The sequence below is a fragment of the Nelumbo lutea genome, chromosome 1, assembly GCF_056320005.1.
Source record: "Nelumbo lutea isolate HS-2025 chromosome 1, American lotus-T2T, whole genome shotgun sequence".
Taxonomy (NCBI): domain Eukaryota; kingdom Viridiplantae; phylum Streptophyta; class Magnoliopsida; order Proteales; family Nelumbonaceae; genus Nelumbo; species Nelumbo lutea.
Window position 1 is genome coordinate 175,054,420 of NC_142684.1, and position 15,683 is coordinate 175,070,102.

Genomic DNA, 15,683 nt, shown 5'->3' on the forward strand with positions numbered 1-15,683 from the left:
TTTGAAAACAATGGTTTACCCTTTTATGAGGCAATTAAGATCACCAATTGTTAATTGCCATTGAAGAAACCCACTTTCTGGACTTGTCGTTAATCAAAAAAGTGTAAGAATCCATCACACTCAACTCTCCACCTCCTCAAAAATGTCAAAAAAGGAATCTTCAACAACATTTTTCCATAAGGCTTAGTTAGGAAAGAGTACAAATACAAATATGTACAGTACAAATACATATAAAACAATACAAAATACAATGTTTTGCACTCTATATATTTGTATTTGTACTCCATCCAAACTAAGCCTAAGAGATAAACACATTAATTGAGTATTTTCACTCAACACCATGGAAATAAGTTGGTTTAGATGCAAGAGTTCTTGCTCCATGACGGTGGTCAAGTTTTTATGAATTTAAAGGTTGGGTTTTTCACTTTAAGTTAATTATAAAAAATTAACCAATGAAATCCCAAGTTTAATTTGGGGTATATTAATCCTTTTCCTTTTTAGTCAAAGATAACCATTTATAAATGTGAGAGGTGACGTCTATGCCTAATTTGGAATGAAATATAATGGAGGTTTAAGTCTTTTACCCTTTAGAGGGCGTTCTTTTTCTGGATTTTGAGAGAGGGGAAAGATGGTTAATGGGATTTTGATTCCCTTTGACCAAAAATCCTATGCTCTTTTTTCAGATTTATGTGGGGACTAGGTGAATAAATAACTTTTTCACCTTGGGGGAAAGTTGCCAACAATTGAAAGGGACAAAAATGCACCTTATAATAATGGATTATTATGGCTAAAATAATCATTATCTTATTTGCATGGAAAATAAAAGAACATAAGTAAATACATTTACCTGGATAAATGTTTCTCAGAAAAAACTTACCTAATCTATTAATATTGTTCAATATCTAAAATGAAACTAAACTCAAGACGGTTAATCTAATCAATTTCATGATGAATAAGATCGCATATTCCTAAGAAAATGTACTAACTTCTCTTTTTTTTGTAATTAAATAAATAAATAAATGTTGGTAAAGTAGAGAAAGTGAGAAAACAAATCAGCAATAGGTCATGATGTACCATTTGGAGTCCACCTCATGTTTGACTCCTGTACATATATTTATTTAATGCTGACAAAGATGCTTTGCGCACCTACACTCTACACACACACACTGACTGACTAGAACATATATATTAAAACAAACAATTAAAACGTCTTAGTCCAGAGAACTAGACTCCAGAGAACTAGACTCCAGAGAACATATATATTAAAACAAACAATTAAGGCAAACCCAAATTCTCATGTCTAATTTAATTTTTTTGCCTTGTCTAGACTCCAGAGAACTAGACTCTAGACTTTGTATGTGAAGTTGAAATTGGCGCAATTTGTTCCATGTCCCAGCAACGAAGAAGTGAAGCCAAGCATCGACGATGCAAGATCAAATTGAAGAAGATTGTCCTCCAACTGGTGTCCTCCTATCACAATGGAGGTTCTAGGATTTTTCCCTGAATCCACCAAGCCTAAGCACATAACCCCATCCTTCACTTGCACCATCGAATTCGACCTGGAAATTCTCCAATACACATCCTGGCTGTGCAGTACAAGATCGATGGCAGGCACAAGCGGTCCCATCCGGGTGCGTTTGATGCTCTTCGAGCTAAAGCAAACGCCGAAAGGTGCGACAGACGGTACTCTACTCATCTTCATTGATGCAGCGGCATTTGCAAAAGCTTGAGTGACAGCCTTGTAGATCGAGGTATGCAGAGTGGTGTAAGGGGTGGCTGTGCTTATCTTGGTGCCACCAACGCCATCTTTGTCGAACGACAGCAAGGTTGTGTTAATGGGTACCCTCTTTGCATTGATATTGATGGATTTAACTTGGATGAAGTATTCGTCTGATTGATCGCCTTCTGAATAAATGGGGGCAGTGCTTACTGGGTTGATGATGAGTGGTGTATAGGTGAGAGATTTGGAGTAATCCACATCGTTGTTGGGATTCAGCATGTAGCGTTTATTGCCAAAAAACATGGCCCCATTTGAGTTTGGTGAAGATGACAAGCAAAGAGCAAACACCTGAGGGAACTTACTAAACTTGGATGCGAGCTGGGTGGGTAGCGCGGTTGAGCTCCTAGACAAGCCCAACATTCCTTTAGTGCCACGAGCAAGGCCTTCCAAGTGGGATGTGGTCGCACAGGAGAAGGGAAATGGGTGTATGACAGCAACAGCACCTGGGTTCTTCCCATCCGTCGATTGGATAGCTATGACGTCCTCAGAGAGCCCTCCGGTCATGAGTGAATTCTTGATAGGGTTGTATGGGAACACAGAACAGGTGTCGTTGGTGCACCCTGGTCTGGGCTCCAGATTGCAAGAGAGGCACCCAATGCCCTTTGCTAGTTGGCATTTGGCCGAGCCACATGGAGTGGGGCGGTAAGAGGATGATATGTAACCATCGTCACAGTCCACCCATAAGAGTGTGCCTGCTAAGTCAACGACAACCTTCACAGGCACTAAAGGGGTCCTCATTTTGATGGTGGCCACGTACTGGCTGGTCTCGACATCTTTTTGGACAGGAATGACGACTTCACTCGGCCGGAGAGCGGCGTTTGAAATTGCAATGAGGAGGAGGAGGAGGGTAAAAACAAGGAGATGAATACAAGTAGCCATTGGAGATGTGCAGCTAACTGCGCGCAAGAGCATGTCTATAGGAGGAGGGAGTGAGGGAGTGCTGCTTTTATAGCTCCAGCGTTCGGTAGAGTCGGTGTCCTATAATGTATTAATGTATTGGTGTGATCCTGGTCCGGTCTCCGGTGATGACCTGTTTCAATTCCTTCCTTTAAGAAACCATGGGCAGGTTTGCGCCATCGCGCCAGTCTGTCTACTTTATTCCAATTTTTCGAAAGCGTCAAAGATTGTGAGCTGTACGCTCCAGCGGATCAGCGCATTACTCTTCTCCCCGGCACCCGTGCTAACGCCTTGTGCACATGAAGCTTCATAATTCCAAAACACTCGTGCTTTGAGTAGCATCCATCTCATTAAAAAATTTTATTTCGAAGATCGACAAGCCTAATCCACATCGGCTCTAATCCCCACCTTGTAATAGGCTTGTATTAGAGTTCTCATTGATTTGGATGGGCTAGCTAAGAACGTAGTCGTGTACATTGGGCTACACTTAGATTGGTTCATAGGCCAGTACCCCGTTATCGGATCCACTACCAAGCCGGGCTTAATTTCGGGCCTACATTTTTCATGTATAAAATATATAATAAATGACATATTACATGCATATAGAATTATTTTATATATTATATAATATAAGATATTATTATAATATAATTTATACATGTAATATTATCATATTTATATTTAAAATATATAATATGTATACACACACTATATAGGTCCTTACTGTTAGTTGACCGTTAGTCAACACCATCACATAACATTAGGTATACATTAAATAATTCTAAAATGGCAAAATTACCCTTTATGATATTTTTTTAACCATTTTATCCATTTTGTCTAAGTGTTAAAAGAAGGAAAGGGGAAGAAGGGTTATAAAACCGGACAGGTGATCGTCTAATTATAGTTGATCATTGAACAACGGAACTTGAATAGGGGAGCTTCAACAGTTGATCGGTGTCCGGTTTCATAACCTTTCTTCCCCTTTCCTTCTTTTAACACTCAGATAAAATGGGTAAAATGGTAAAAAAACTTTCATAAAGGGTAATTTTGCCATTTTAAAACTATTTAATGCACACCTAATGTCACATGATGGTGTTAAGTAATAGTCATCTAATGGTAGGGACCTATTAGACACAATTTGAAAGTTCAGAGTACTACAAAGACACATTTTGAAGTTTGAGGATTGGCTTGACACAACCCCCAAAGTTTAGGGTACTTTTCAAGAATTTTCCCCAAATATATGCAGGTCGGGCTAAACTTGACACCCCTACTTGGTGGGTTGTGTTAAGTGGCATTGTTGTAAGTTTTGCCAATATGATTTTTCAGAAAAATGACATTACTTTCTAGAAAACCTTTAAAAGCTTAACATCCTCTTTGAAGAGGGGTGGTTGACTTCCTTGAGTGCCTACCCTTGAAACTGCCAACTCCAACATCCCTTATGAAGCAACCCTGGTTAATGGCTAGCATGGATACCAAGGTTCTTCATGGGACAGTGCATGCACCAGCACTATGCAACGCACATGTATGTGAGGCTTTGCACATGGTTTTGGCCTAAGTATGTCCCTACACTTCACCAACATTGTGTCTATGCTATTCAAGCTATCTCATTGTTCAAGAACAGTGTGTATTCACAAGACCTAGTGATTGCCTTACACATCATTGGCATAGTCCCCCTTTGGCACGTAAGTGGTGCATCCTGATGAAGGGTGATTTGGCACGACCCAACAAGAAGGAGACACATGGGTGCGATTTGATCGAGGGGTGACAACTCAGCTAGGCGAACCTAGTTTGCAACATTCGAAACTCAGGTATTCAGCCACCTTGGCCCAAAACCCACCTCGACACCCAGTCCAGTTCGAGACTAAAGAATCGAAGTTCTAGCTCGGAGCTAATGAACTGAAATGCTACATAACCGACTCCAAAGGCCTCCCCAACAAATCCCGAATTTCTCAAGATCACAATGGGCAACAGATCCCATATTCCTGAGATCACGATGAGAACTCACCCCAACTCCGCCTGAATCAGAGGTAAAGGATAAACCTTATCAACATATTACTCTCCTTCAAAAAATGAAACAAACCAGTTCAGAGTTCGAGGAGCGAACTCGAGACAAGACCTCTTTGTCCCCCACGATAGCCAATTCGAGCTCTACAACCAAGAGAATCCAACGAGAAGGAACCAAGATCTACCCTGTGATAATGCCGAAGTACCAAACCAGGCCGAAGTTAGCAGCAGCAACACCGAGCCAATGAAGAAGGCATCATAAGACACGCCGCCACTCGGCCAAAGGCAGCAAGAAGAGCAAGCCATGGGGAAAGGAAGAAGTGAGCTTGGTGGCTACGAAGACTGGGCCTCCACTACTTTGTCGATCATCCCCTCTATCTCCCGAGCTCTTGGCAACTCCAATGCCAAAAGATTTAAGATGCCCCCATTAGACAAGTATGACGGGTTGTTTGACCCCAATGACCATGTGGACTCTTTCCAGTCTCTGATGCACCTAGCTGGGGTTGATGAGTCCTGCATGTGTGAGGCCTTCTCCACTACATTTAAGGGGGGTAGTCCGATCTTGGTATCGGAACCTTGCGCCGAGCTCCATCAAAAGTTGGTCCCAGTTCACCGACCTGTTTACTACACACTTCATTACCAGTAAGAAGTGCCCAAAGTTGCAAGAAAGCCTTTTGAACGTGGTTCAAAGGGAGGGAGAATCGATTCGAATCTATATAAAGCGCTTCAATGATACTTGCTTGCAGATACCGGACCTCGACCCGGCGGTATGACTCACTGCAGCAAAGAAAGGAATCACCCATAAAGAGTTTAAGTGGCATGTGGTAGCTAACAAACCAAAGGACATCATCAAGTTTCTCAAGTTAGTAGATCAGTTCATTGGTATCGAGGAGATCAACCAAAAGATCGACAATCCACCACCGGAAAAGAGAAAGAGAGAGAATGAAGGAATAAGCAATGGTCGGTAGAAAAGGAATAAAAGCAAGTCCCCAAGCAAGGGAAGAAGCAAGTCAAGAAGTCGATTCCCCTCATGCACCCGCAAGTCAGGTCGGCGCTCTAAGACCCCACCTATGGAGAGAACGAGCTACACGCCTTTGAATGTCAAGCGATGAGAGATCTTAATGGCTATAAAGGACTCCTCTGTCGTCAAATTGCCTCCAAGGCTAAGGGGAGACCCGACAACAAGAAATCTGAATGTCTACTACCATTTCCACCGAGATCATGGACACAACACGAATAATTGTAGGAATCTCCGCAATGATATCGAGCAACTTATCCTCCATGGATACCTGAAGAACTTCATATTGCAAGAAGAGAGGGGACAAGCATACCGGTAGGTAGATCGATAGGGGGACCAAAGGAGGAATGGCCCCAAGGTCAGGAAGCATAATGAAAACCGCCACGACAGTTGTCAGAGGAAAGACCAATTCGCAGGGTAATTAACATGATGGATGCACATTGACAACTAGAAGGACCTCGGTCCATGAACTGGAGACTGAAGAAGAAAACCCACCAAAGTGACATTTGCTCGAAGAACCGATATACTTCACTATGGACGATGCACACGGGATCCAGTACCCTCACGATGATGCCCTAGTGGTAAGCTAGGAATTAATGACTTCGAGGTAAAGCGCATCTTAGTGGACATAGGCAGTTTAGTATATATACTCTTCAAGGAGACCTTCGACAAACTACAATTACAATAGAGCAACCTAAAACTAGCGGATAGGCCTCTGATAGGGTTCAGCGGCGAGGAGGTCAGACCTCTTGGTCAAAATACAGTACCTGTGGAAGTCGGCACATGGCCAAACATCATGTGATTCGAGCACACGTTCTTGGTAGTCGCTACTCCCTCCCCCTACAATGCCATAGTAGGTCGGCCTATCACGCATGTTTTATGTACGATAGTATCCACTTACTATTTAGCAATGAAATTCCAAACTGATTACGAAGTGGGAGTAGTGCGAGGTGACCAGCTCAAATCACGTAAGTGCTACATGGCTGCCCTAAAAGGAAAAGCAAAGCTAGTAGAGGATGTCGAGCTCAAGCAACCAGTGGAGTATACCGATAAACGAGCTGCCCGAAAAAGGAGATGGTCCACATACCAGTCTCTGCCAGCGAACCAACCAATACTCTCCATATCGGTGCCACGATCAACGATCCACTCTGAACCCAGCTAGTAAGTTTCTTATTTGAAAATTTAGATATTTTTGCTTGGTATGCGGCAGAGATGTCCAAGATTGACCCAAACATTATAACTCACAAACTTAATATCGACCCTTTAGTTAGGCCAGTAAGGCAGAAAAAGCGCAACCTCACCCCGGAACATTAGAGGGTAGTCGACGAAGAGGTTGGGAAGCTCCTCGCAGTAGACTTCATCAGGGAAGTCCATTACCCGAGCTGGGTGGCTAACCCGGTTCTAGTGAAAAAATCCAATGGCAACTGGCACATGTGCATCGACTACACCGACCTGAATAGAGCCTACCCGAAAGATTGCTTCCTGCTACCCAAGATCGATCGCCTAGTGGATGCGACCTCAAGGCATGAGTTGCTGAGCTTCCTGGATGCCTATTCCAGTTACAACCAGATTAGGATGGATCCTGTTGATGAAGAAAAAACCACTTTCATAACTAAGCTCGGGTTATATTGTTACAAGGTCATTCCCTTCGAATTGAAAAATGCTGGGGCAACATTCCAGCACCTTGTAAATAAGATTTTTGAGCCGTTAATCGGCAATAAAGTAGAATGCTATGTTGATGACATGGTTGTGAAGACCCAATTTTCAAATTTTTTGTTGAATGATTTAAAAGATATTGTTCAAATTTTGTGAAGATATAACATGAAGTTAAATCCAAATAAGTGTGTCTTCAAAGTCACTTCGGGTAAATTTCTAGGCTATATTGTCAACCAACATGGCATCGAGGCCAACCCAGACAAAATAAAAGCCATTTTAGATATGAGACCACCCTAGAAAATAAAAGAGGTTCAGAGGTTGATTGGCGGATAGCTCCCTGAGCCGCTTCATGTCCAAATCGGCAGACCGGTGCCTACCCTTTTTTAAATCTATAAAAAAGAGTAAAGACTTTGAATGGATTGAAGAATTCCAGCTCGCTTTTGACGAGCTAAAAAGATACTTAGGTACTGCCCCAATTTTAACTCGACCCGAAGAAGGGGACGTGTTAAAGCTATACATCTCTGCAAGTGATGAAGGGGTTAGTCCAGTACTGATCAAAGAAGTAGGTCGGGTCCAATGACCCATCTACTATGTTAGCAAAATTTTGCAAGATGTAGAAACTAGATATCTGGAGATCGAGAAATTATCATACGCACTAATCATAGCAGCCCAGAAACTTTGCTCGTACTTCCAGGCCCACACTATTGTTGTTCTCACAAACAAACCCCTAAGGCAGATTCTACTCAAGCCCAAGGTGTTTGGGAGATAAACGAAGTGGTTCATCAAGCTGAGCGAATATGATATCCAGTATGAGCCTTGGCCAACAATCAAAGCTCAAGTCTTGGCCAATTTTGTAGTAGAATGCACGTTCAGCACAGCGACCCCCGAGGTGGCCTAATTCGCTCACACGACGGGAGCTTCGACAAGTGCGGCGCCAGTTCCAGTCAGAATGGAACCGACCTGGGATGAGGAGCCTTGGATCCTCCACATCGACGACTTGTCCAACTAGCAGAGAAGCGGTGCAGGACTGATAATGTATGGCCCAATCGAAGTGAAGCTAGAATATGCTCTCCGATTCAGATTCAAGACATCGAATAACGAGGTAGAATATGAAGTGTTGGTCGCTAGGTTAACCTTAGCAAGGGAAATGAAAGCAAAGTACCTCACCGTATGTAGCAGGGAAATGAAAGCAACGCACCTCATCGTATGCAGTGACTCACAAATAGTGGTTAACCAAGTCACTAGTGAGTATGAAGCCCGTGACCCCACTATGGCAGCTTACTTGGCCAAAGTCAGAGAGATCCTATGTAGCTTCGTCTCCTTCTTCATCAGACAAATTCTGAGGTCTGAGAACGCTGAGGCCGATGCCTAGTCACACTAGCTAGCACGAGTAGCAACACCATGCGAACTGTGTACATAGAAGACTTACCTCAGCCCAACATTCTCGAGGGGGGGGGCAGAAGAGTTTGCTCCCATATCACAAGCGAAACCGAGCTGAATCGACCCACTCATTAGTTATCTGCTCCACGGGATCCTACCTATAGAATGGAATGCGGCCCGAAGGGTATAGTGCTAGTTAGCTAAGTACGTCCTCATAAACGGACAGTTGTATAGAAGATCTTTCATGCTCCCTTACCTGCACTTCTTATGACCCTCAAAAGCTGAGCATGTACTTCCCGACACCCATGAAGGCTTGTGCGGCGGACACTTAGGGGGCAGAGCTCTCAACAGAAAGTGTTATGGCAAGGCTATTATTGGCCCACGATGAAGGTAGATGCACTCGAGCTCGTCAAAAAGTGTGACAAGTGCCAGCGGCATGCCAATATTCACCACCAACCTACTGCTGATTTGAAATACCTCACCAGATTGTGGCCCTTTGCATAGTGTGGAATCGACATCCTTGGTCCTTTCCCGCCACCAACAGGGCATAGGAAGTTCTTGATCATAGTAGTAGATTACTTTACGAAATGGGTGGAAGCCGAACCCTTGGTAATGATCACAGCCCGCAACATACAGAATTTCTTCTCAAAAAGCATAGTATGTCACTTTGGACTACCTCAAGTACTGATATCTGACAATAGGAAGTAGTTCAAAGATATTAAGTTTCAAAACTAGTGTGCCGAAATGGGGATTCAACAAAATTTTACCTCGGTGGCACACCCCCAGTTGAACAGGCAAGCAGAAGTAACTAACAGAGCAATACTTCATGGATTGAAAGCTCGCTTAGCTCGAGCCAAGGGATTGTGGGTGGATGAACTACCCAGTGTCCTTTGGGCCTACCGAACTACTATTAAGACTGCGACGGGAGAGACCCCTTTCAACCTCACATATGGTACAGAAGTGGTGATCCCAGCGGAAATAGAGGTGCCCACATTATGATTGTAGGCTTATGATGAAGAAATGAACGGTAAAAATCTCCGTACCAACATAGACCTAGTAGAAGAGGTATGAGACCTAGCTTACATTCGGACTGCAACTTACCAACAAAGAGTAGCTCGATATTATAATTCTCGGGTCAAAAAACAACACTTCCGCGTCAGTGATCTGGTTCTTTGAAAGGTTATGGTACTTGAGCCTGGCGTTGGTAAGCTCGGACCAAATTGGGAAGGTCCATACCGAGTAAAGCGGGTATTCGGGGAAGGCACATATGAGCTCGAGACTTTGGAAGGGAAGCATGTACCTCGACTATGGAATATCGATAACCTAAGAAGGTATTACTTATGAACCCATGACTTCAGGGAAAATTTCTTTAAGTCTATGTGAATACTGAACTGGTCGAAAAAGATAACCGGTTGGAGAGAGGACTGTGAGTCACTCATAAGAGCCTAAGGGCTATGGCGCCAAACTAACAAAAGAACTCAACACTACTATAAGTCCTAGTCACCTCTTCGGCATAGGCAGACAAGTCCTAGTCGCCTCTTTGGCATAGGCAGACAAGTCCTAATCGCCTCTTCAGCATAGGCAAAACAAAGTCCTAGTCACCTCTTCAACATGGGCAGACAAGTCCTACTCACCTCTTCAGCATAAGCATAACAAAGTCCTAGTCGCCTCTTCGGCATGGGCAAATAAGTCCTAGTCACCTCTTCAGCATAGGCAGACAAGTCCTAGTCGCCTATGAGGCATGGACAGCTCGGGTGCAAACCCTATGGTGTCTAATCCATCTTAGCGTACAACAATGTAAGGTTAATCTCACCTAGAGTCAAACCCGTTAGCTCGACACCTAAGGATAACCAACACTTAGGCAAATGAGTGATCCAGGCATAGACAGATCGTGTATGCACTTTACAGTGTCTGTTCGCCCTGGCATACAATGGCAATTAGATTATTCCTACTAGTGTCGAGCTCACCAGCTCAGGAGTAACCTATACTTAGAAAAAAGTTCACACTCCTATTTGGTTTAGCTCACCAGCTCGGGAGCAACCTATACTTAGAAAAAAGTTCACTCCTATTTGGTTTAGTTTTCCAACTCAGGAGTAATCTATACTTAGAAAAAATTTGCACACAAAGATTGCAAAACACTTATATTTCATTGATATAGAACTTCAAGTACAAAAAAAAAAAATTACAATTGACCAAGCTCGAAGGCTTGGAACATTGAGCATTACAAAAGAGGGGGGGGTCCAAGAAAAGAGGCTTCAATAACTTCGGGGCTCTTCATCCCTATTCGAGACTTCGGCAGGAGGATCTGTCTCCATACAATCCTCACTAGGACCGGTCTCCTCTTCCTCGTCAAGCAGGTCACCATCACTCTCTGCTTTAGAGTTTGGATCTTTGGCAGCTTTTATGGCCATCTCCTCGGTGATATTCGATGTGGTTATGGCACTGAGGTCGAGGTGGCAACCCACTGTCCCTGCCTCGACCAGCCTTTCTCGAAGCTCCACTAAGGACTTGTACTCTTCAATAGCCTTAACCTTGGCCTCCTCCATCACCTGAAGCAGTATCTTGGTTCGTTCCTTCACGTGGGCCTCAAGGTTCTTGACCTCCCTCTTCAATGTTGTTTCACGCTCCTCGAGCTCCTTCTTCTTTGACATCAGTAGAGTTAGTAGCTCCTTCTTAGCTCGCGCGTCATTCTTCAGTTGGTTGATTTCATTGTGATTTATATTTAGTTCAGTGTGGACATTTTGAGAAGACTCCTCGGCTTCGAGAGCCCGCTTTAGGTTCACCTCGAACTGATAAGCCAAGGCATGGATGGAGGAGTTCACCTGCCAAGAGAAGAAAACGAGTATCAATATACAAAAAATCTAAGTACGAGACAATTTGAAAGACAAGTTCAAGAATGTACCATCATACAGTGCGTAGCCGCTCGGGCCCCGAGCTGAGCGACTGGCAAGTCGGCCCAACAAGCGACCTCCTCAGCGAACACCACATCCTTGCTCTTGAGAAGGTCGAACATTGGAGTCAAAATGCTCCAAACTAGAGCATCGCTGCACGAAGAAGTGGCGGCCAATGGGACGGGCTCTGAAGGCGTAGCCTCCTCGGGCATGTAGGGTGGGGTTGGCTTGCCCAAGTCGTCCTCGACCAAATCAATCATGGGAGGCTGCTCGGGCTCAGGAATGGCAGCCTCAATTCTGGCTGCTTCACTCTCGACGCGAGCCTTTTTGGAGGCTCTCTTCTTGTTCTTCCCCTTCTTCATGCTCCCAAAGAGCTTATCGGTAGGGATGTCGTCCATGGCAGCTGCGATGAAAATGAGCTAAATCATATATGGTACCAAAGTAAAACAAATAGAAAAAGTACAACAGACAGTGACCTACCAGGAAGACTCAGGTCAGCCTACACGAGCTTGTCCTCGGTCACGAAGTCTTCAAACTTCAGGCCGAGCTCTACCCAAGATCAGACCTCCTCCCTTGTATTCAGGTCCAACCTAATGCCAAGGTCTTGAATGGCTGCCCTCCAATGAGTCGGGAAGGGCCACCCCTCAGTGTTGCGGACCACGAAGTAATGCCTCTTCCAGGCTGGGACCTTATTAGGGAGCTTGTGCAACATTTTGTATCCTAGACGAGGTAACAAGTAGTAAGTTCGCCTGTGCTCAGGCAAAACACAAGACAATTTTTTTTTAATGGAAAGAATTAAAGAAAAGACGTCGAGGTCAAGGGGACGGTTGTAATCATGGAAAAGAGAAATGGTCCCTACGATGTTACGGATAGAGTTCGGGTGTAGTTGATCAATGGTAATGTTAAAAAATCTAACGATCTCGATTATAAGGGGGTGAAGTGGAAGATGCAAACCAGCTATGAGTTTCTCCTCGAATATCATGATCTCATTGTGATCATGATCCCATGGGAAGTTAGCTAAGAGGATGCTATATACAAGGTCGTTAGGGAGTCTGTACCGGGCTACTAAGTTACCAGAGGCCTCTCGCTCTCACCGAGGTGAGTTCTCCCAAGCGGACTGAGGACCGCATCCTGTCCCGAAGTGACCACCTCGGTAGGAGGAGGATCCACGGTCTGAGCCAAGGTACCCACATCAGCCCCAGCGGACTCACCGCTCCCATCCGAAAGACTATCTAAGCTTAAGGCTAGACATATTAAAGGGAAAGACAACAGAATCAAAAGGAAAAAGCAAAGGAATGTGGACTCACCAAAAGGAAGACCGAAGAAAAGAAGGCGACCTTGGACCCAGAAAAGGCTGATACCGAACTGGAAGACTTGAGCTCGACCTCAAAAAATTGCGGATTTGCAAACTCGTGGCAAGGAAAATGAGCCCTTTGGCCCCTATTTATAGCCAGTGTATCTGGGAATCAACAGTCAATATCAACCCGATCCGACGACTCCTAAGGAAACCGGTTGTATGCCCCCCGAGGTTGAAATCGATTTAGCGTGTGTTTTGACATCCGCAGAGTCTATAAACAGAGTGACGTTCGTGCATGGCTGAGATGCGACCTGGGTCATTTCATGGTTGAGCCAGGTAGTTGAACAGGCCCAACCAATGGTTCGCCCTTCAAGTCGTCTAGACTTTGTGCCAAATCCACCTAAACTCGTCATGAACTCCCCACACCGGGTTGAGACCCCTAGCACGAGGAGTGGGGGGCAATTGAAGAAGGGTGATTTGGCACGACCTAGAAAGAAGGGGGCATGTGGGCGCGATCTGATCAAGGGCTGACAACCCAGCCAGGCGAACCCAGTTCGCAACATTTGGGGCTCGGGTATTCAGCCACCTCGGCCCGAAACCCACCTCAGTGTAGAGGCACCTTGACAGGTAATCCAGCTCGAAGCTAATGAGTCGAAATGCTAGATAACCGACTCCAAAGGCCTCCCCAACAGATCCCGAATTTCCCGAGATCACGATGAGAACTTGTCTCGGCTCCGCCTGAATCGGAGGTAAATGATAAACCTTATCAACATATTACTCTCCTTCAAAAACGGAACAAACCTTATCTCCATAGCCCGGAGATCCCGGAGCAATTTTGTAAGGCCCACAACTACTCCAGTATATAAAACACGAAACCTCAAGGCGAAGGTACACGTGATTTTTCTACTCATTAGCACTCAAGCTCTCAAGCATTCAACTCGCATTCACAACATAAGTACTGACTTAAGCATCGGAGCAACCTTGCCGGATTAACTACCCCGGATTCTCTGATTCATTGTTTTGCAGACCAATTCAACTCACCACCCAGTTGGAATTCGGATCACCTTCCAGGTAGGAATAGCCAGATCGCACACCATCACATCCCATAAACCGATAAGAACTAACACAAACCCCGGCCATACACACATGAAATCATGATGCAATGCCAATGTGCCACTGATCTGATGGAACCATTCAATAAACTGTCACATAACCCTTGTGCACAAAAGTCTTATCCTGACCACACAGGTTTCTTCCCCTCCAACCCCGTGGCAAAGTGGTATATAATCGTATGCATATGCGGAATATCTTTTATCAGGGCCCGTACATAACATATTACTCAACCCAATCATATAAACTATATGTATTCTACCCTCCATCATCTACCGGATCAAATATACATATGATACAATTATTAATTGAATGCATGCAAGCTCCAACATTTTGGACTTTGGGAGTCCATTGATGGCTACTATCTTTTCATCTTTTCATGTATTCTACCTGGCGTAGGGCGAAGAAGTTCAAATTCATGATATTATATTACAAAGTTTTTGCTATGATAAAGTTTTCTAAAATTTTAATTTGATATTGTTGTGGAACAATTTGAACAGTGAAGGTTCCATCATTACAAAATTTTGAGCGGCATGGTAGAGGCCTTTAATTAAAGCCACATTAACCTTCAAAGAAACCTAGGTCCTACTGATTTCCACATTTTCCGAAACAATAGCTTCCAGGTTTTTCTAAACTCCAAACAACATTTCATCCAGGAATTTAATTAAATTACCTATTTATCCAACGTAACATTAGCAAGAGACCGGCTTCCATCAGTGCAAGTCTGTATTTACACTTTTCGAACAGTCCCTTGTGACCTTGCGTTGGGATATCTCCCCATGAAATAAAGTATATTAAATGTTTCCGATGCAAAGCTGTAAAGACTGTTCGACTGTAGTCGTTGTAATTCCTGAAGCCGAACTACATTAGGAAACTAATAAAATACTAGAAAATTTTTTCTTCTCTAAAACTTTCCTGCAAAACAATGCAAATTGATCTCGTGATGAAAATTGAAGTATTGAAACACCCATTTAAGCTCTAGCTCGACCCACCCAGTTAATAACCCTAGTGATGATGGGTGGGGGAGACTGCCATCCCCGAGATCAGATTTGCTCCTCACACCAACTTCATAGCACAATACAGTTATGTATTGAGTTTATAAGAAGATATTACTAATGCAGGGCTGCAATTCAATGTGAGGTTGGTCTGAGGTAAGCTGTGAGGAGCAAATCCGAATTTGCCATCCTGTTGGCATAACTAAAATATGACATGTGTATGACAATATGGTAGAAAGAGTAAATGTTTTATGTTTTTGGTTATTCTTCGTTATTTTTATTAATCAGTGCTGGGAAATTGGGTCACTGAAACTTTGGAAGAGAAGTTCTAGGGTGCATCTGAAGACACTGTCTTTAGAATGTTATTTGTCCCCCACTCAGTTTCACTAAGTTTGTTGTTGGGTTACAGGCAAACCCGTTCCCAGGATATAACAGAGACTTGGGCGAGAATCTGCAATCAGTCAAGTTGAAGAGTCTCCGAAGAAACCTTCTATGAGACTGTAGCAAACCGGATTGAGAGAGAAAGAAAGTGAATTTCGAAGTTGTTGTGTGAGATGTCTGATTCATGCCCCTTAAATAGGTTCTGAAAAATTATGAAGAAAATGTAGGTGATGGTTCAGAGAAGGCTCCTTGAACAGTCACATTTTCAAACATT

The 15,683-nt window shown here is 43.8% G+C and overlaps 1 pseudogene across 1 annotated transcript; it reads right to left on the minus strand.

The window, feature by feature from the left end:
* Positions 1-1,065: 1,065 nt before the first annotated feature.
* LOC148879349 (putative aspartic proteinase GIP2 pseudogene) lies at positions 1,066-2,977 on the minus strand (annotated as a pseudogene). Its single transcript, XR_016105562.1, has one exon. The product of XR_016105562.1 is annotated as a putative aspartic proteinase GIP2 pseudogene (transcript).
* Positions 2,978-15,683: the final 12,706 nt, after the last annotated feature.